Genomic DNA, 22,516 nt, shown 5'->3' with positions numbered 1-22,516 from the left:
CAACAAAATATATAAAGAAGACAAAACTTTAACCAATTTTACGAGATAACACTATTCAAGGCACTATAGTTATAAAATGACGCCTGCAAGAACTGCAAATTGTTACATTTTCTTCACCTTAACATCAAAGAGTCTTATTTATAAAAGGATTTATAACGAGAAGATAACAAAAAGAAACCCAAAAATTTAACAATATAGAAATCATAATAAAACTTTTTGTGAAATTAATGGTCGAAGCAATAGGTCACAATGTATAACCAAGCAGAAAAAAAGAATGAATCAAAAAAATTAATTGAGAATTTTAATTATTGAGATCGAGTTACATGATAACGTAAATGAAAGCAAAGGGATAGATTTAAAATTTTTTTTCTTATTTCAATTTTATAGTCATTAAAACAAACAGCTATAAACTGAAATCTTTAACTAGGTTCAATTATACATCCTGGTGAAGCAATTGAGACCTATTGCTATCAGGTATATGGCGTACAACAACAAAAAATGAGAAACATAGGCAAAAAAAAATCCATTTAAATTTAGCTAGACAACTGTCTCAGCCCAAAAAGCATAAACTATATAACTAAAACAATTAACACATCCAGATACGCTTTTTTCCAAAACTGTGCATTTTTTTCTATGCTTTTCTTTTGGTATGACTTGTCAATCATATGATAACTTGACAAGGAAACAAAATGAACATAAAATATGCAATTATGCTAAAAAAAAAGAAAACGCGTAGTATAAAAAGAAAGAGACATTAGTTGAACATTGAACTGTTACGAACATTAAACTATAAACCACGGGAAATTGGTTTCCTTTTGTTTTTAGCGAGACTGCGCCAGAAGTTCAGAGAACTAAGAAAAAATAGTGACAAAGTTCACAAATTAACCGATATTTTCTAAAAACAATTACTTTTTAAAAACAATTATATTCGAAGTCAAAACAGACATTACATAACAACTGAAAGAATTGTCTAGATTCATTTTTACCTCTTCTCTTAAGAAATAACTGAATCTTTGACTGGGTACAATAAGTCATTTAACTTCAAAAGAGATCAAATGACAGCAAAATTCAAGTTCATAAAAAATTGGTCGAAAACAACTGGTCAGAGCCACAAAAACCATGAGTTTATTCTGAAACCGCATTTTAATCTCGTTGGGCCCCGTTTTTTGTAAATAGTATCTGTAAAAAGTAATCATTCATTGAGCCCTGATTTGCATTTCTTGTAAGTAAAAAGAAGTTTACATGAAAAACCTTTACATAGCGGAAATAATTTGAAAAAATGTTGCGCCCCATAAAAATCTACAATAATTTTTATGGTGAGAATCCATAGCGAGATCAAGATCAGCCCAGATTTTACTGCGCAACTAATAAAATATTCATTTTTTCAAATGATTGCGAAATAGATAAATTTTTCAACAAAAATTTTTAATTTGTCAAAAAAAATGCATTTTGTATAGTTATCGAGTGTTAATTTGCAAAAAACTGGCGAAACAATAATTCCGGAAGACTCATCAAGCCAGCGGGTGTAGAACTAGCTCGTTTGTCAGCTCAAAGAGAATATGGTCGCTGTTTTTAGGTATTTACTTCCAGCAAATTTAAAATATGTGGGCTAAAAAAGCAAACTTGATCCCGCAAAAACGAATTTTGGAAAAATTAGCAAAAATTCTAGCCAAAAAACTCAGATCGAAGAATTCAGCAACCCTCCTCCATCTTCAGAGACAAAATCAATAACACTGCAGCATAAAATTTGAAAAAAAAAATTAAAAATTTGAAAAGCGAAAATTGAAAAAATCTTTTTAATTCCATATTCTGCGCTGGACGGGTTTTTTAATGATACCACTCACAACTCTCTACGATGATTAAATCGATCGGCCAAAATTGTCTGAACAAAAAAACCCATTTGAGTATATAGTTCCTCCCCCACTAAAGTGGGTCGGAACAATAATCAAAACAGGCCATTAAACAACTTACTTTTGAAACTGTCATAATTTAACCTGCTAAATTGGGACACCAACTAATCAAAAATTGTCAACAAATGTTGCAACCGGTAACCGACTACCAAAATCACAAATTGTGATTGAACGGAAAACAACGAGGCACGAACAGCAAGGAGAGGCGAAAAACTAGACATTCGAGGCAATTAAGGGAGCGATAATCGATTGAAGACGCCTGCTTGCTGCGTTATTGTGTTTAATCTATTGGCTCTTACGTCAGCAAGACAAGGAAAAGGTCATTGCAATTAACGACCAGACACTTAATCAAAGTTCTTATACTTACATCACCAACGCATAACAGAAAGAACGCGTTAGTCGAGGGATAAGACGTTATTTTGACTAAGAGCTGGTAATTAACGTGATTACTAATGTATGTATGCATATGTTTATAGATTACTTGACATCCGTCCATTTAAAGCCAGCATCACAGTCACATCAACAGCGAAAGAGGGCAGAAAATTGACAACAATCATTGGACTAAGTGAATGAAGAGTGCTGCTTTTGTATGGTAAGCAGCAGACGATACGATAGATGCATGCTGGTGGTAAGTTCTAAGCACATATCATCAACCACTATTACTACATAACCACCGCCGTAGCATCACACAGTCTCACATTTATTCTTCTATGCACACATACTATGCACAATTTGATCATAACAATAGTAATAATAATAATAATCAATATTTCCTATTGTTCTACTGGTCCTGGCAAACGCAGACCACGCAATAGCGTCGCATCAGCGAAAAAGCAACACTGCACAGAAACAAACCAAAACAGAGCAACAGAAAGAGACAACATAATGAATAGACAAATGAAACACGCAATTGCTGTAAATTAAATAGCTTCATACACTTATATTCATAACCAGGGATGGTTTTTTGCCACCATGTACCTTTTACTGCACCAACCAAAACAGTACCTCTGTGTAAATTATTTTGTACATTGCCGGGGGAGGGAGGCAGTAGCTGACGCTTTTCAATGACGCCCACTACTTTTGCAAGTTTCTCGAAAAAACCGTCCTACTTCTGTTTCCTCGTCCTCTCCTTTTGAATGCACTACAAGCTCTTTTCGTTTTCGCGTGAACAAACAAAGGAGGGGGAATGCAACGGAACTCAGTGGGCGATGACGTCAGACAAAAGCGGTAAAGACTCGAAGAAAGGAAGGTCAAATAATTAACAAGACGCAGTTATGCAAATTAAGACTGCCTCAAGTGCTTCAATTGATTTTCTTCCTCCTCCTCCTCTCCCTCTTTCTCTCTTCCTTTCAGACAATTATACCACAAATACCTTGTAGGTAAGAAACAACACGCATTTAAGCTTTGCAAAGCTTCAAAAATATTGCATATTAATTGCTGTGCTGTTATGCACGGCGTTTCTGATGCAAATAAACAGTTCCGAAGCAGAGCTCAGAAAGCTTCACATCTTCCTTCCCCAATTAGTGGGAACAATTGGAAGCTCCAGCTTAAGGTCAGCCACTAATTAGCTGATAATTGGATGGAGTCAGCAATACCTCCAGTCATAGGGAGTAAAATACCGAGGATGTGAAAAGGGCGGTGCTGGAAGCAAAAGGGGCGAAGGTTGCATGCAGTTATAAGTTCAATGCACCTTAGGAATAGTGAAAAAGCGATAAAAAATAATGTGAACTCCTACTTCTTTTTAGTTCCTTTTGTTGCGCAAAGACTGGTTCGCTCACAGGTATGAACTAAGTGACGTGTCCGTCTGTAGATAAAGGGTAGACAACGTGAACAAAAATTCTCTTCACGGCATCCCAGTTCCAAATTCGAGCTGCGACGGCGGCATCGTCATTGGTAGTATTCGTCACTCTGCAATCAGAAAGGAATCTGGTAACGCGTCCCCCTCCGCCTTCTAATCTTCTATCTCTCCCCTTTCCCTTTCTTCTTGCGTGTAGCAAAGGTCGCTTTGGCAAAATGTCTCCGTATTACTCTTCCTAGCTGCTATTTTCCATTCTTCACTATTCCCAGTTTGCCCCAGGGAACAAAGAGAGAGGAGACAAACGGAGTGGGGTGAAGTAGCAAATCTAGTGCCACTAGAGACCAGACCCCTCTTCTTTCCTATTTCTGTTGTTTCCCTCTCTATCTCTTGTTACTCTCCGAGTAGATTGTATCACGCCTTCAAACTGCTCTAGTTCCGTCGTGTAGAGTTTGGTAGCGCTGGCCCTTGTTCACTCTCACGCCTAGTATAGAAGATCGAATTCCACTTGTTCACAGGCACAAAAATTCCAGATTAGTTAACGAGCAATGCCATTCGCATACAAAACACTCGAAATTTAAAGCAGCTGTTATCTGTCTGTATTCAACCTGTTCACAATGTTCTCTATCTTTTTCAAATCCTTCTTTTGTTGTCCACACACACACACTTTATACAATTAATTCAAAGCTCGTAACAGTAGCCCTTTTAGGTTTTAGGTCACGGCACACAATCAACATAAAAGTTGTCGATAAGTTTCCTAACGGTGGCTTCAACTAAAAGCACTGTCAGTTCTTCGGTCTCTTCTGGATCCAAAAGTCTTTACGCAAAAGTAACACAAACAAGCGAAGGCACGACTTTAGAAGAATGCCATAATCGAATCTCGTTCCATTGTATGCAGTTTCAAGGCCATCTAAATGTCTTCTTAGGAAAAAATACTCAAAACTCAAAATTTATCTGAAATACCAACGTTAACCATTCACAACCGGAAGTAAAAGTAATAAAGGCATTACATAAGCACAGCTAATGGAAGAATTCCTTTAAATATCAAGGATGGATCAGAAAGCGTATAATACGGTATTCATTTAATGATAGAAAACCACCACTTACCGCGGTAAATGCATTAGTGGCACAACTGGGCATAAAATTAACTTACTACCTTTTTATATCTCTATGTTCAATCAAGATTTGTATGACAGACAATCAAGAACTACTAGCACAAACGCAGCAAAAATAATTGCTTGAGTGAAAATTTAAGACCCCAAGATGTAAGAATTTTATCCTCAAAAACCCCCACAAGCTTTTACCCAAAACTACATTTAAGAAAAATTGACGCAAAACTTGCCTTCAAATGACCATCTAGTTAAATGCTTTAATGATACCAGGATCCAGTTAATTCTTCCTAAAATGATTCCGTACTTCCCAGTTATATCGAAAAAATCAAAACCCCCTAGTCGAGAACAGACCAGAAGGCTATCTTGTAAGTTCTTGCAAGATTCCTGAAAAAATATATTTGTAAGATATTGCCAGACAAAAGTTAGCCTTGTAAGAATGCAAGATTTTGCCAGATGAAATGTTATCTTGCAAGATCTTGTGCAACCAAACAATGTCTTGCAAGATTCTTGCAAGTTCGTTCTGATTTGTTCAATTTTGGCATTAATTCCGTCATTTCCTGCAGGAAGCATTCAGGAGCGAGTTGCCCAAATTGAATTGACCCAAATTTATACTGCTTCAATTCAACAGCCTCCTAAAACTCGTTTGTAAATTCGAGAATTTATTTCACTACACTATCTACGATTCAGGGCAAAATAATATACCCCATCTTCTGGAGTCCGATTTAAATTATTTTGGCTATATATTTGATTTTGTTTCAATGCTATCATAAGAACAATATAACCTTAAAATTTCTTTTACTCGATATAAATTAACCAAAACTATTAGCTTTTGGATTCTATTGACGTATATTTTGAGCATTTTTGATTTATTGTAATTTTATTAGGTAATTTTTTTGCGTCCAATTGGTACTCAAAGTTAATTTCTACTTTCAAAAAAGTTATTGGAACCCATTATAGACATCATATGCTGATCCTGATTAAGCGCGTTCATCGCAGTACCATAATTTGTACAATTGGAAGAATCTTAAAATGTGCTGTGTAAAAAATTATGTTTATTGGTAAATCCTCTTTACAATTGAACACAAGGCGTCATTTACATTTGACATATATATTAGAGGTTAAGAAAACGCTCTATTTGATTTTTCACTTTGTTTCACCATTGTTACACTTTGTTTCAATTTTTAACCTAGATAAGAATACTACAAATACAGAGAAAATTTAGATTGAAAGATATAGGTGGAATAGTGAGAAACAATCTAAATTTTCGTTACTCTTTGTTGTTTTTGATTAAATTTGAATCACAGAAACCAAATTATACCAATTCTTCAATTTTCATTTGAGACAAATGAAACCGGATCAGGGGTCTACCCAACAGTGGTCTCATGTTGTAGCTCCTTGTGTTCATATTTTGCTGGAACTTCGATATACACAAAAATTGAAACATTGTTTCATTATAATATATTCATTAAAAGGTATCAAAAGACAAATAATATTCGGCGAAAAATAGGCAGACAAAATCAAACTAAACAGCGACACACAAATTTTTTCAGCTTAAGGGAAAAGCTTTTTTTCCAACTCAAGGGAGCCGCTCAGATTCTGATTTATGATCTGCTTTAAATCTATCAATTGAATCTGCAACAATTTAACATTCAATAAAAATACGGCAAAATGTCAAATGTTCATATCTTTTTACAAAAGTGAGGAAGATTTCGGGAGTTCAAAAAATGGGAGTCAAATTGGTTCGGAAAAAACCGTTAAGAGTAAAGCGCAAATAATATTTTAAATGTACAAAATGCACACTCAGTATAAAAAATAGGAAAACATAAAATCCCTTTGTGAAATTTGTCGTTCAAGATCTGACGAATTTTGGATCTTATGCAAATTACCAGAAAAGTCTCAATTGACATTTAATAACAAGCGCTGTACAACACAGGCTTGTGAAACAAAAATCAATTGATGAATTTCATTAGGAACTACTAACCTCGTCGACAGAAAATGGTGTGACGTAGGGCTTTGTAGCTGTAATAATGCATGTGCAATTAACTTTGGATATTACACATTTGGAGGTAAAGTGGTCTGCAGAGAGAGAATAGAGAGATGGTCGCTGATCAGCAGTGAACAATCGATAGCCAAGTCGAGAGAGAGTGGAGCAGCAAAAACGCTCACATCTCAAGCCGCAAAGAATATTCATATTTAATCGAATATCATTATTAAAATTCATTCAATACTCTACTCTACTGCAGCAGCAGCAGTCACAATTTTTCAATCTAAACAAACAATCGCGTCTTTAAATCTCACTGCTGTTACACGTCACGAACTAAATCAGAGCCAGCAATTAAAGGTAAGAAAGCGTAGGTTTTTATGTTCTATAAGATAAGTGAGCAATATGAATATGGAATAGAGCTGAGCAAATACCTAATGAGTGGTGGTAACTGGTTTGACTTCCCTCGAACAGAACAGTACAAAATGTCCTTAACTGGTGGTTGGAATTATCTTTAAAAGCAGTGATGTAATAGTATTTTAAAAAGAGCAGCCTCGTTTGCGGTGGTAGTACAAGCGTGTTGTCGTGGTGGTTGTTTAAAGAGAAAGAACTCGGTTGCTCTATCTCTCTTTCAAAAGACCGATCTGCATAATAAACTCAAGAGCAGTCTTACGTGATAAAGTGAAGTGTGACGTTGCTTATACTATATGATTACGTCACACTCAATAAGCATTTTGAATGATGACGTTAACAAACAACAAATTCAGTTACAGCATTTGCGGGGGACATTGGTGGTGGTAAAAGCAATGGTAGTAGTAGCAGTAGCAAGAAAGTATTATAGTACAACTACCACAACCTTTACATTGATTGAATGCCTTTGCAAATGGAGCTGCAAATGTAAGCACCTACTTACTCTGCATCGCTTGTGCGCCACTTGGCAGAAAGCTTACCAAATTTTTAGTGAATAAGCAACTCTATGGCCTATTTTCACAAAAAAGGCAAATTTTTGCAAACGAGGCAAACTTTATTTAAAAAAAAAGCGAATTTTAGCAAAAACTAAAATAAAAGTTGAGACATACAGGTACTTGGGAAGTTGAAAATTCAGAAAACTAATTGTTTAAGCTTTCGTAAATTTCTTGAACCAAGTCTAATATTATATTCTCAAACTTGCCGCTGATAAAAAACAACAAAAGCAACAAATTTTCAAAAAAATTACAGCAAACATCTGTTCTAGCCTCCATTGTTTATGGCGAGAAACCAGATAACCTGAAAGAAAATGATAACAATACAAAATCGGATTTTAAGTCCTCAATTTTGAAACCTGTCTTGCAAGCTGCTGTACAAAGCCAACGAGATTGATTTTGAGCTGTATTAAAACACAACACCAATAACTCCTGCTTATAAGGTCAAAGAAGAACCTAAGAAAATTATTGAAAGCTTAGCAACTCAAATTCTTCCTCATTTATTTATTTTTAGGCGTTTTTTAATTAGAGTTTGCAACTCATTAATTATCCCAGAGCTCGAAAAAGGTCAAACTGATTAATTAGTTCACTAGTAGTTTTAATGAGCTAACTAGAAACATATCGATCAATAAAATTACACAATTGAGCGGCAACGATATTGATTACAAAAACATCACCCATTGAAATTATTTTGCACAATAGTGACCAGAAAAATCCCTGCTTCCGTGGCAAATACGAAACAAAACTTCCAGAAAATTAGATAAACTCAACGATGGAACAGTTAATTTATCCATATAGCAAACATTCTTGTGCACAAAACATCCGGAAGAAATGATCAGCCAAAAATTTTGCATGAGACACACATACATTTACAATATTTCCTTGCTTATCTTATTCGTAGGGATACACAAGTGATACCATCAAACAACTCTTTAGAAACTGAATTGATCCAAGAGACCATATACAATTATTCATTTAAAGGAAAATTTGACGATTAAAGATTTCAAGATTTCTCAGAATTCCGACCTTCTCACGCTTCCGCAACGCTTATGTGCTCAAGAAACCTTTAAATAAAGAATATAAGGAACAAAGGGTCTCAGTGAAAGTGCCAGTGGAATTTAATTGATTATGAAAAAGACGCAAAAGAAAAACACTAGGAATGACAGGCTAACAAAGTTTGATTTAAGAAAGTGATAATTAGTAAAACCATTTTTGTCCCTACATCAATTTTAATGGATAGTGTTTATAATCCAACAAGGATACTCGTTAATGTGCGTTCGCACATGATGTTCCGACCCGAGCTCATCTACATTTTGGACTAAATTGTCAACCAAATGAAGAGATAACAAAAATAGATGTGAGAGTTTAAAAAAACTGTTAGAAAACCTAACTACTAATTGAATTACTTAATGCCATACCTCATTAGAGCGCTCACGAGATCTGCCAGTCAAAAGACTAGGAGAAAAAAAACAAAAATAGGCAAAAACAAAAGTTTCACGGCAAAAACTCAGTATCTAAACTTAAACACCCAGTAAGAATGTCAAAATGCAATCAGATAAAACCTTAACTACGCAAATTTATTTTTTTTCTAACTGTAAAGCAGATGGAAATTTTCATTAATGAGACAAGGTAGCAAGTCGACAAAAAGAAATAATGAGGCGAAATTCAAAAATCAATTAACATTTTTTAAAACAAAATTTCAAAAGACTTAAAAATCATTAGCTTTTAACGAAATAATTCTTGATAAGTTTACAAAAAAGTTATTATGAAACCAATAGGACCTGTCTTTGGCCAGACTAAGCCATAGGAGCGGACTAAGGATGCATAGAAACTCAATTACGAACAAAAAATTACAAACATGGCGAACACACAAATTACTGAGGCCATTAAAAACATTAGCTATTATCTGAATATTATGTATTTTTATTTCAATTTTTATTGATACTAATTCAACTAAAATGATAATGAAAGAATAAAAAAGTTCATTTGGGCCACATTTGAAAATCACTCGGATCTGTTATACGCGAATGTGCTAAAAGAAGAGAAAAAGAAACAAACACTCCACTCGCAACCTTTTATGAAAACGCAAATTGTCCAAGAAACAAAACATTAGTTACGGCATAATATCAGTAGACATATTAATATTTCAAATTCAAGGAATTGGATGGGACCTCTCAATGATGAGAATGAATTACAAGGAGACGAAAAGAATAAAAATGAAAATGAAAAATCATTATTATCATTGAAAATGTATAATATCATAAACTTTAAGACTATTCGCTACAAACTGACTGCTTCGCGTAACAACATTCATTCAATCATCAATTATAAGCTTATGAGAACTGTCAGCATTTTATGGCAACCTAAAGACTTCGAAGGCAAAACAGCAAATTCAAAAAAAATTCAGCGAGAAAAAGGTCAAGAACTTTGCAGCAAAAACATTTCTATTTTCATTTAATTTTTAAACAGCCATGGGATTCTTCTTTTTTTAGCAACTTGACATCAAAAAAATAGCACATACATTAAAACAAGGAAATTTTTCAGAAAATCCGAAAAGGCCATTTGATTCAACAGCTTTTAACGGAAGCTAATAAATACGCTAAGTTATGCCTCGATAAGACGACAAGAATGTTTGTCATTCATAGGTCATCAAAAAGACATTACAAAAAGTCACTGACTATGAAAACAACAAATACAGGCAAAATTTAAAAATTCAGTAGAAAAGGGCGTAAAGAAAGTGTCGAAGCCATTTAAACCATAAGCTTTTCTCTGAAAACTTAATCTATATCGATTGAACGTTCTCTCTAAACCAATGGGAACTATCGATATTAGGCCACTGTAATAAAATTTTAAAAGCAACCAAAATTACAAAAAAATATCGAAATTTTGAAAAATATGAAAACTCGGGCATCGAAGTCATGAATCCACTAGTTAGAAGATAAAACCGCTAACTTGATTAATTTTGGTTATTTTTGAAATTGACTGACAGTTTACGAAAAAAATGTTTAAGAATGATTAATGTTCAAAATTTTTTAAAAAATTTTTAAAGTCTTAACAGCCAATAAATTCAATAGCTTTCGATTGAAGTCAATAAATACGCTCAGTTATGCCCCGACGAGAGGGCAAGGATATGTTTCACACATAGGTAATCAATAAGACATCATAATAGGTCTTATGGCTAAGAAAACAACAACGAATACAGGCAAAAACCAAAAAATTCAGTAGAAAAGTGCAGAAGTGTGGAAGCCGTTTAAACCGTAAGCTTTTCTCTAAAAACTTTATATATGATCCATATAAGGTCTTCTATATGCCAATGAGAGCTATCAAAATCAGGATAATGTAATAAGATTTCCAAAGGACCCAATAATACGAAAATATCCAAAAATTTTCATTTTTTCTTAAATCTCGTGGCATGGAAGTCATATAAACAATAGTTAGAAGATAAAACCGCCAACCAGATTAATTTTGGTTGCAGTAGAAAGGAAGTTGAACCTGTCATTACTGAATTACAATTCACGAAAATACGTTTATGATTGTCGATTTTAAACAAATTCTCGAAAAATCATTTTTAAAGTCCTAACAGCCGTTAGCTGTCTACTCGAATCACTAGGTTCTCTTAATGCTCAGTACAACCCCAATTGAACTTTTAGTCCACGAATCTATGCCATAGGACTCCAAAAAATTATTAAATCCTCAAAAAGATCAAAATTTCATTTAAAACTACGAAAACACAGAGTAGAAGCCAATAAAACATGAGCGCTTACTTGTAAAATGGGGCGTGAAATGTAATTTTGAATTAATATTTAAGAAAAAAATTCTCATTTGAAGAAAAATTACAATAAAAATGAACAAAATCATACCAGATATCCCGCGTTGACACGAAACTTCAATCCTCGATAACTCCTCGAAAAAAAAACGAAATTGAAAAAATCTTGTTAATTTCGAATTCTGCGTTGGACGAGCTTTTTTTATTATACCATTCAAATTTCTCTACGAACAATGAAAGGGGTCGGAACAATGAAAGATTATTTCCGGTAACATGAGCTGATTGCTTACACAATTGAGTACAGCTACGATGTATCTTTAGCGGTTTTAAAGACACCATAAATTAAATATATTACCCCACCAAAAATGATTCAAATGTAATTTCGAGTTAAAGGGTTTCTTAAAAATAAAGTTAAGCAAGATCTCCAACTTGAAATTTTGTTTTCATAAAATTCACTTTTGTTGTACTTTAAAATAACCATCATTAAATTCTAGCCGTCAATAGTAAGAGCTAATTTGGTCTAATTTCTTCGTGAATAGTTGAGCTATCTTCCAAGATTACTTTAGTTCCACGCCTGTTTATTTTTAATGATCTGTTCACGCAATTTTCCATGAGAAATCAGTGAGAAGCCAAATCGGAGTTGCGATTTTCATCACCTCAATGTAGTAAAAGAGCAAACAGCGAATAGTTCAGTGGCACAAAAATTTCAAAACTCCTGAAATGAATTGAGAAACTGGTGTCCGAAAATTTTAGTTTTAAGAGCAAAATTAATTGCACGTGCGGCTATTCGACATTGATCTTCTCTGTTTTCTTTTGCAAATGCTTTAAAAATGCATATATCTACTAAGAGTGCATAGTTCCATTGGTTCCAATTCTTCACTAGGCAGCTAATTAAATTCATGACTGTGAAAACTTTTCTCAATAAATAATAAGGTACATTTGAGTTCTGCCACTGTGCATTGTTCGTTTTAAAGTTCTGACCAAGATGACAGGTCTTATCAGTTTTCTCAATAAATTTTTCAAAATTGGTGAACACAAATATATTTAACTCTCCGCTTGATGAATTTATAGCTGGGACTTAGATCGCTGGCCCTGTTTTCAAATAATCCTGCTTCGATGATGAAAAAAATAAGGACAAAAAAGAACGGTTAAGTGTAATAAAGAGAGGGAGAAAAATAATCAAGAAATCGTTGTTTCTGACTGGAAAAACAATTAAAATAAAGGTGACAAAATTAAGAAATCGTTAAATAAAAGTGCTATGTTAACCTAAACCATAAAACCACTGAAACCAAACCACACATAGCACAATAGTGAATGTTTTTGTTTGTTTTTACTCTGACGGACGCTTTATTTTTAAATCAGTGGAGTGTTCAGGAAAGTAGTGAAATAAAAAGGAAATGAAAGGCATCAAAAGAAGGCGCAACTGTTGGTCACTAATTACGAATAAAGATATTAATGACAGCTGTGATCTGTTCAGCCCGGAATTGACAAGGCGAGCAGCTGGTTGAACAGATAAAAAGAATGGAATGAGATGGACAGAGAATGACAAAGACTGAATTGTATTTGTCACCGAATTGACTAGGCGAGCGGCCGCCCGAATACTCTTAACACGTCTAATTGTTCTGTTGCTTTTCATATTGTATTTCTTTTAATATAGCAGAAAAGAATAATGAGGAAAGTTGGAGACAACTGAGCTGGACTCGAACCGCAGCCGGAGAAAAAAAGTTCGTTTTCCGTTAATCCTTCCACGATTTGTTGACCACTGCGCCACTTTCCTCTTCAAGACGTTGGAAATTTATTGCAATTTATTGGATCGAAGAAACGCATCAAGGAAATATATATAAAGTTGCTTGAGTTGGACTCGAACCGTAGTTGGGTGTATTTTATTCAACCATTTTTGTACTGTTCGCAACTGTGCCATTCGATAACAATTTTTGTTTATCCGACCGCTAGTGTTTTATTTGCACTGTCTGTCTCTCTCTGTTTTATAGTAAATTATTCTACTTGGTTTTTTCCCTGTTTCATTAGTTTTCCCTTTTGTGCTCTCAGTTCTTGCTTTTCTCTCGTTGAGCCCATTTCTGTTATTTGAAAGTTTACGATATTTGATATTGAATTTCCGGGATTGGACTGGGATTGATTCTCATTTTGTTTGGTTGATCACTATTTTAATCAGTGAATTTTAGCCACTAGTCTATGGTGTATGCGTCTGGAAGATGTAGTAATGGAGCGGGCCAAGATTGCTTTTGCAAGAATTGAGCGGGCACTGTCGTTTCTGATAAATTAGCTGTGATACAGTATTGTTTTATTGCCCTTTGAATATACCCGTTGGCCAATTTTATCTGCATTTCCCTGACTGACTTCATGTTTGCCTCTTCATGGAGGTTTTGAACCTGGAACCATTTTGGTTTTCGAAGGCAAATTTGCAGAGCTCGGTTTTGCACGTTTTGTATTTTATTGAAAAGGGCAAGTGAATGATCCAGCCAGCAATCATCTGAGTACAGAAACAAGAATCGGATCCAAGATTTGTAAACCAAACCTATATTTTCTTCATTAACGTTTAGGTTACTAAGCTTCCAGAGCTGAAATAGCCTGCTGTTCGCTCTTCGTATTAAATCTTTGCAATGTTCATTCCACTTGAGGTGTGGAGTAGAAGTGATACCAAAGATTTTATTGACTGTGTCTTCTGAATGGATACTTCTTTTATGTTGAGTTCAAGAGATTATTTCTATGAGGTTGTTTTTTAAAGAATGAGTTCTATTTAGGTTAATTTTGATTTTGAGTCACATCAATCAATTACACTGTTCAGTGATGACTGGAGATGTTTTTGAATTGCTATGGGGGACCATGACTTATAGTAGAGGACTAAATTGTCAGCGAACTGTGGATCTGCGCTTTTATTTGAGGCAAACGACTGACGTATATGAGAAGAATAGGAGCAATTACGCGCCCTTGAGGTACTCCAGCCTTCGGGCTGAAACTATCACTGACAGTGGAGTTTATTTTCACGAAACTGTTCCTTTGCAAAAAAATGAATTTATCCATCTTACGACCGAAATATTAAGTCCAATCGAATTTAAGCTGTGAACAGGTCCTAGGAGCCATACAGCATCGAAGGCTTTTTCGACATACAAGCACACGAAACCAACCACTTCGGACCACTGGAAGCCTTCATTTACGCGCTGAATGAGTTTGATGAGGTTATCTGTGGTGCAGCGGTGTTTCCTATAAGCACCCTGAGTCTCGCTGAATATACTTTTGACTATATTGTGGATATATTTTGATATATTGTGAATATATTTCACAGTGTTCCATAACGATGTTTTTAACAAGTATCGCATATTTTGGCTATGCCAATTGTAAGACTTATGGGTCGGAAGTTTTCTGCCTTGCTTTATATTGGTATTATTTAAATCTGGGGTTCTTTCCAGTTAACTGAAACATACGAGTTGTTTATGGAGCTAGATATGAGGAGACAGGCAAGGGCTTAGGTAATTCTTTAAGGAGTTTGTAGTAAATTTTGTCCGGCCCAGGGCATGTTTTTCTCGTCTCTTTCAAGATTTCATCGAATTCCTTTGTTGTTACCACAATGCCAAGTTGTTCAATATCTTTATTTGTATTTATTATAGCTTTGGTTCATTTTCAATGCTGTCGGAGAGTTCAGAAATTAAAGATGATTCCGTTTCGTGATTTTTCATTGTCTTTTAGCAGCTGTTTGAGCATTTCACTTTTCTCCTTGTCTGTGACCCCCACGCAATCTTTGTCAAATAGTGTTGGGTATTTTGCTGTTTTTTGGAGTCGTTTTAATCGTTAGTTCTTTTCTGTAGGTAATTTATCTCCGGTCTCAAAGAAGTATAGTGAATCACAACTGCAATTTTGTGGTCTCATCGCTTTTTTCTCCTTACTTTTATCAAATTTTGTGTCTCGACACTGTAGGGGAAGTCTTTCTTGTTGATACAGGAGTCTTCCAAAGATTTGTGTATTAATTCAATTAAACTGATGCTGAACAGATTTATTTATCCTTTTGTGGATACTTCACAGGCCAGAGATTTGATGATCTGCATAATTTTCGTACGTTTTCTCAAACTTTCTGGAGTTGATTTTTGCTCTAAGTTGAAAAATTTTGCCTTTTCTTAGGTTCATGGTCGCAATTGTAAATTTGTGATCACTGTTTAAATCTTCTGATACTTGAAAATCGTTAAAATGCTGAAGTGAAATATCGCAAAAGTGAAGATCTAACATGTTTTTGCATTTTCCATCAAATGACCGATAGGTGTGATAACGGTTGTTCTTTAAAAGTGCCCTCGTCAGTAATATTGATAATCTTTTCTGCATTTTCAGAATCATAGGAGCAGTTTAATTCTTGGTGGGGAGCATTGAGGTCGCCACATAAGAAGGCATTTTTCAGCTTTCCTGAAAATATTTTTTCGGTCCACAGCGGCTTTTCAGGGGAATTGTAAGCAGTTATTATCTAAAAATCATCGAAAAATGGCAACTTAAGCCAAATTTTTAGTGTTTCTAGTGTTCGTCAATTGCTATCAGTTTCTTTTTCTACTGGTTTTGTTCGCTTGATAACAATACTGTTCTTCACTAAGATTGCAGAGCCATGATGACCGTTGTTGCAGGTTACCGTCGCAACGATGTAGTTGTTGAGAGAGGTTGTTTTTTCCAGCCCTTAACTTCATTCAAGCAGATTGCATCTATGTCTTATGCTGAAAACAAAATCAGATCCCTTATTTTGTTGTTTAGTCCATAACATTTCTATTGCAAAATTTTGAGCTTATCCATTTTGCGAAAAGTTTAGGCTGTTTAATAGGTTATTTGTCTGTATTGAAATAACAGGAGCTGTGTTTGCACCTTTGATGCTGTCATGTATTGTCTGGTCACCAATTTTTTCATTGAAGATACTTGAGACACTGTTAGAGACATCATTCATTATATAACTGAAGGGCATAGTGTTAAGAACTGTTCAATTTTGCTCAAAACTTCAGCTACTAGAACAGCAATTTTTCAAGTTGATGGCGCTAGCTCAGTGTTTGCTTAGGTTTGAATTTAGGCTTGAGGCCTGTGCTAACTTGTTATGATCAGCTGGACAGCCTTGATAAGTTGTCGCACGGGCACCACCAGAGTTTGAGCATTTGGCAATTTCTTTTGCAACAGTGCATTCTCTAACACTATGATTTTGCGAGCAGCGAAGACATCGAATTGCATTACTGCATCCCTCGTTGAATGGCCAAATTTTTGACATTTGAAACATTGCATTACATGTGGTGGTTCTCGGCTTGCTTCACATCGGTATAGCTGCCAGCCTATTTTGACGCCATGTTTTTGAGCTGCGCTGATTTGATTGTTTGATTCCGTAACAACAATGAATTTCATTGCTTGGCCAGTTGCTCAACTTGTTATTCCTGAAACTTTGGTGACCTTCATTGCGTTGTTATTTAAAAGTTCTCGTCTTTTACCTCATCTTCAGTAAAGCTGTGATGAATAGTTACAATGACGAAACTTGGTTTAATTTTAGGCTTAGGAAGTGTGTTCATGGCATTCATTTTGGCAGTTGGGAAGGCCTGATTTCGCTTTATTTACAGCATTAGGCATTCTCTTCAAGCTCCTCTGGTTGAATAAAAGTAATTGGTATTGTTTTTCAGTTCTTTTATTTACTTTATCTTGATAGCTGGAAAATTCGACCTGATTGCTCTTGCAAACTGAATTTGTGATGGTCTTGGATCACTTGAAACAATCATAGGTCTTACGTTATTGATTGGAGCTGGCTCTTGTTTTCTGAATCCTTTTCTTTTATTCCGCATATCAGTAAAATCGCTTTTATCTTGCGTTGATTCTTCTGCTATCATTCTGGCCCAAGATAAAAGTCTATTAACTTGGCTCATATTGAGAATCAAACTCAGTGAGGCTCTCAGTTTTCAAATGTTCTCTATAGGACTAGATCCGGATAACTTTTTTCAATATAAAATTTTTACAGTTAACTTTGTTAAGCAGGAAAGGAAAGAGCAAATTAAAAGAGCTGCTTGAAAAGCTGAAGCTAAGAAAGAAGGGGATTTAAAATAACTTTTGAAGAGCGAGATTAAGAGAAAAAGGTATTTGAAAAAGCAGAGTTTTAAATCTTAAGCAACTTCTAGTGAAAAGGCTTTTTTTATAAGTGACTCAATCCCAAAGGACGTCCCAACACAAAAGGGAGTACTTGCACTTGTTGAGAAATTTGTTAAGTTAATCACTGAATTTTTGAAAGTTTTGAATGATCTCAACAGAGTGTCCTCAGTGACAAGGGCTGCTAACTAGAAGCATTCATACACCTTGCACTTGTAATAACCTGAGGAAATTAAAAGAGTGTTAGGCTAAGCCTTTGCTTTTAGAGGAATTGAGCAATATAATACAATTTATGTACAACCAGAGGTGAAAAAAGCTATATACACAGTTATATACACAGTAAGAAAAGTTTTAGTTGAAAAAAATTGAGTTTGAGAAGTTCCGATTAAGATTTAAAGTTCTATATAACTGTAGTAGAAGACTTCCTCTGCCTCAGATGCACTCAGCCATTTCAAGTACCATGGAGGACTTCTGCAGGCTGAACTTGACGTATACAAACGCTATTGGATCGTTTTCTTGGCTAGCCTCGTGGAAATTGTTTAAAATGAGTGTGATAGTTTCTTCAGGTAAGTATGATAAATTACAACAAAAAAAATAAATTAAAATTGAATGGAAAAGCTTTAAATGCTCGATGGGTGTGGGTGGGATTCGAACCCATGCGTCTTATTGTTCTGTTTCTTCGAGGTGATAGTTCACTGCACTAAGTTGACTTATTTTTCTACAAGATTTTCGTTTCAAAGCTTTGTTCTTTCAATGTTTAAGTCGTTGCAAGTTTAAAACGGAGATCGACAAACTGACTTGAACGGTTTCGAACCGAAGCTCCGTTGTGCTGTTTTTTAGCGGTCCGCGCTAAGTGTCATGTATGATGTTAAAAAAATTCAGCTTTCATTCAAATATGTTGCTGTCCGCTCGATTCAATTATAGATAGGGCTTAGATTGGTGTCCCTGATTTCAAATAGTCCTGCTCCGTTGTCGAGAAAGAAAAGATTGAGGAGGAAAAAAAAAGAACGATTATGATTAATGAGGAGAGGGAGAAACAGAATAAACAAAAGCGTTGTTTCTGACTGGAAAAACGCATTAACATAAAAGTGACAGAATTAAGAAACTGATCAATAAAAGTGCTACACTAACCTAAACCATAAAACCACTGAAACCAAACCACGCGCAGCACAAGAGTTAATGTTTTTGTTTAATCTCAAAGACGTTTTGCTTTTAAATCAGTGGAGTGTTGAGTGAAAAAATAAAATAGTTTTCAATAAAGTAGAAATGAGAGAGGCTCCGAGAGAAGGCGTAAGTGTTGGTCAGTAACTAAGCATAGAGATATTGATGACAGCTGTGATCTGTTCAGGCCCGAATTGACAAGGCGAGCGGCTGGCCAAACAGATGAAGACAATTGAATGAGATGGTCAAAGAATGGCAAAGACTGAGTTGTATTTGGCCCCGAATTGACTAAGCGAGCGGCTGGCCGAATACATTTAACATGTCTGATGGTTCTGTTGTTTTTCATATTGTTAATATAGCGGGAAAAAATTATAATAACGAACGTTGGAGGCAACTGAGCTGGATTCGAATCCGGGTCGGAGAAAAGAAATGTTCATTCTTTCGTTGATAATCCACGCGCTGTTGGTAACTGCGCCACTTTCCTCTTTTTCAAGACGTTAAAATTTTGATGCAGTTTATTGGATGGAGGAAACGCCTCAATAAAATAAATGTAAAGTTGCTGGAGTTGGACTCGAACCGTAGTAGTGTTTACATCATTAATCCTTTTTTTGTGCTCTTCGCAACTGTGCCACTCGACAGCTACTTTTGGTTATCCGACTGCCAGTTTTTCATTTGCACTATCTGTAGATTTGTTTTCCTGTTTATTGTTGTATTTTTCCTCTGTTTCCTTAGTTTTCCTCTCTTAGTTTTTGTTTTTCTTTAGTCATTGATCCCATTTCTGTTGTTTGAAAGATGAAGATCTTTTATATTGAATTTCCCAGATTAAACTGGGATTGATCCTCCTTTTGTTTAGTCGGTCACTATTCTGAGCAGTCATCTTAGCCACTAGTCTATTGCGTATGCGGCCGTAAAATTTAGTAATTCAGATGATCAAGAGTGCTTTTGCAAGAGTTGAGCGGGCACTGTCGTTTCTTATATATCAGCTCTGATACAGACAGTATGTTGTTTTTGATTGCCCTTTGAATATACCTGTTGGCCAGTTCAATCTGCATTTCTCTGACTGGCTTCATGTTAGCCTCTTCGTGGAGGTTTTGAGTCTGATACCATCTTGGTTTTCGAGGGCAAATTCGTAGGGCTCAGTTTTGAACGTTTTGTATTTTATTGATAAGGGCATGCGATTGATCCAGCCAGCAAGCATTTCAGTACAGAAAGAGTGGTCTGATCCAAGATTTGTAAACCAAAATTAGGCTTTCTTCGTTAACGTTTAGGTTACTAAGCTTCCAGAGTTGAAATAGCCTGCTGTTCGCTCTTCGTATTAAATCTTTGCAATGTTCATTCCATTTGAGGTTTGGAGTCAGAATGATACCCAAGAATTTTATCGATTGTGTCTTCTGAATGGTAATTCCTTTAATGTTGAGCTCTAGAGAAGATTCTTTCTTTGAGGGGTTTTTAAAGATCAGGTAATGAGTTTTATTTGGGTTAATTTTGATTTTCAATGAGTCGCACCAATTAATTAGACTATTCAGTGATGATTGGAGATGTTTTTCGACCTACAGGGGATCGTGACCTATAGTAGAGGGCAAAGTCGTCAGCGAACTGTGAGATCTGGGCTTTTATTTGCGGCAAACAACTGACGTAAATGAGAAAGAGAATGGGAGCAATTACGCTCCCTTGAGGTACTCCAGCTGTCGGGCTGAAACTATCACTGACAGTGGAGTTTATCTTCACAAAGACATTCCTTTGCGACAAGAATGAATTTATCCATCTTATGACCGAATTCTTTAGCCCTATCGAGTTTAATTTGTGCACGAGTCCTAGGCGCCATACAGCATCAAACGCTTTTTCGACATCCAAGCAAACGAAACCAACCATTTCGGACCACTGAAAGGCTTCAGTGACGTGCTGAGTGAGTTTAATGGGGTTGTCTGTTGTGCAGCGGTGTTTCCTGTAAGCAATCTGAGTCTCGCCGAATATATTTTGGCTTTCACAATATTCCATAACAATATTTTTTACAACAGTTTCACATATTTTGGCTATGCAGTTTGTAAGACTAATGGGTCGGTAGTTTTCAGCCTTCGATCGGTCTTTGTCTTGTTTTGGTATCATTTTTATCTGGGATTCTTTCCAGTTAAATGGAACAAAGGAGTTGTTTATGGAGCTAGATATGAGGAGACAGGCAAGGGCTTTAACATTCTTGGGTAATTCTTCAAGGATTTTGTAGCAGATTTTGTCCGGCCCAGGGCATGTTTTTCTCGTCTCTTTCAAGATTTCATCAAATTCTTTTGTGGTAACCACAATGCCCAGTTGTTCAGTATGTTCATTTGTATTTATTATTGCTTCTGTTTCATTTTCAATATTGTCGCAGAGTTCAGAAATTATTGATGAGTCCGTTTCGTGATTTTTCATTGTGTCCTTTAGCAGCTGTTTAAACATTTCACTTTTCTCCTTGTCGGATAGAATCTTTATAGAATAATTTTGGGTATTCTGCTGTTTTTTGTTTGGGCTCGTTTTTATTAGTTAGTTCTTTTATTGCTTTCCAGAAGCCTTTGCTACCCTTATCACATGCACTTTCCAAGACCTTTGCTCTTTTTCTGTCTTCTGATCGCATCATTGATCGTTTAATTTCTTTCTGTAGGTAATTTATCTCCGTTCTTAAAGAGGTATAGTGATCGCCAACTGCTATTTTGAGCTCTCTTCGCCTTTTTCTCCTCATTTTAATCAGTTTTTGCGTCTCAACACTGTAGGGGAGCTCTTTCTTTTTAATGCAGGAGTCTTCCAGAGATTTGTGTATTAACTCAATTAAACTGGTGCTAAATTTATTTAATTTTAGAGGAATTAATGATCTTTTAGAGGAATTAATGATCTGTTCAGTTATGTATGTCTTGTCACTTAGTCTTATTGAAGACAAAACTCATTATAGTTGAATATTTTAGATCGAAACTAGCAAAACTAGTGTATTCTTTCTCAATACTCATGATGTGAGCAACATTTGAGATGTTGCTATGAGATTAAGGACCTCGCTTGTAACCGAATAAATGAAACGCATAAATTATATGCCTAGATTATAAGGCAAACACTCCGCATACGTACTCTATCCTAAATGCGCTATAGGTATTATTTCGGAGTAATACCGACACTGATTTCCCAATAAACATAACATAAAATACGTCTCAAAACCTTTCGCTAAGCTTTATATGACCGAATCGTATCATCAGATCGAATTAGGGTGACCGCCCGTGAATCTGGAACAAGAGCAGTCAAAGATAAGGCTAGATAGACTTGACACTAAGTTTATCAGCTTTTGTCATGCTACGATTTGTTAGTTAGCTCCTCCCTTGCTAGTTCGCACTGTGGCTTATATGATTAAACTGAATATCGAAAGCCAATGGCACTGCCTTTTCTAAAAAGAGAACAAAGGAGTTTTCTTTTCTAGGTTTTTCTTTTGCTTGGTTCATTTTTGCTTATGTGCGAGTGCACGATTTGTTAATTATCAAGGGCTGCTATAACGATGTGATTGAGAGTAAGCTCAAGATTATGCTGAACTCTTTGCATTGTACTTTAGAACTTATCAGCTAGGTTTTTTACTTCCTTCCGAAAATTTGACTTGCCATAAGTGCTTTTGCCCCTTTTTCAAAACTTTGTGTGCAATCTTTTTGACTTCTCTACACTAGTTCAACTGTTCACTTAGTCAGCATATAAAAAACAGTTGCTCAGCAAAACAACCTGA

At 35.5% G+C, this 22,516-nt stretch overlaps 1 protein-coding gene across 3 annotated transcripts in view; it reads right to left on the bottom strand.

Moving 5' to 3' along the window:
- Positions 1 to 22,516, bottom strand: part of LOC142340870 (uncharacterized) — a 58,425-nt gene that overhangs the window by 14,214 nt on the left and 21,695 nt on the right. The window contains exon 1 of one of the 3 annotated variants that reach the window (XM_075391635.1): positions 6,799 to 7,537. The exons of 1 other annotated variant lie outside the window; for it this stretch is intronic. The gene's annotated coding sequence lies outside the window, so the exon portion shown is untranslated. Of the gene's footprint in view, positions 1 to 3,645; positions 4,660 to 6,798; positions 7,538 to 22,516 lie in introns of those variants that run through there. One more of the 3 variants, XM_075391627.1, reaches the window with a different exon arrangement.

The sequence above is a fragment of the Convolutriloba macropyga genome, chromosome 1, assembly GCF_964194025.1.
Source record: "Convolutriloba macropyga chromosome 1, txConMacr16.3, whole genome shotgun sequence".
Classification (NCBI taxonomy): Eukaryota; Metazoa; Xenacoelomorpha; order Acoela; family Convolutidae; genus Convolutriloba; species Convolutriloba macropyga.
Note: the sequence above shows the minus strand (reverse complement) of the source record. Positions and strands in the feature narration are given on the sequence as shown.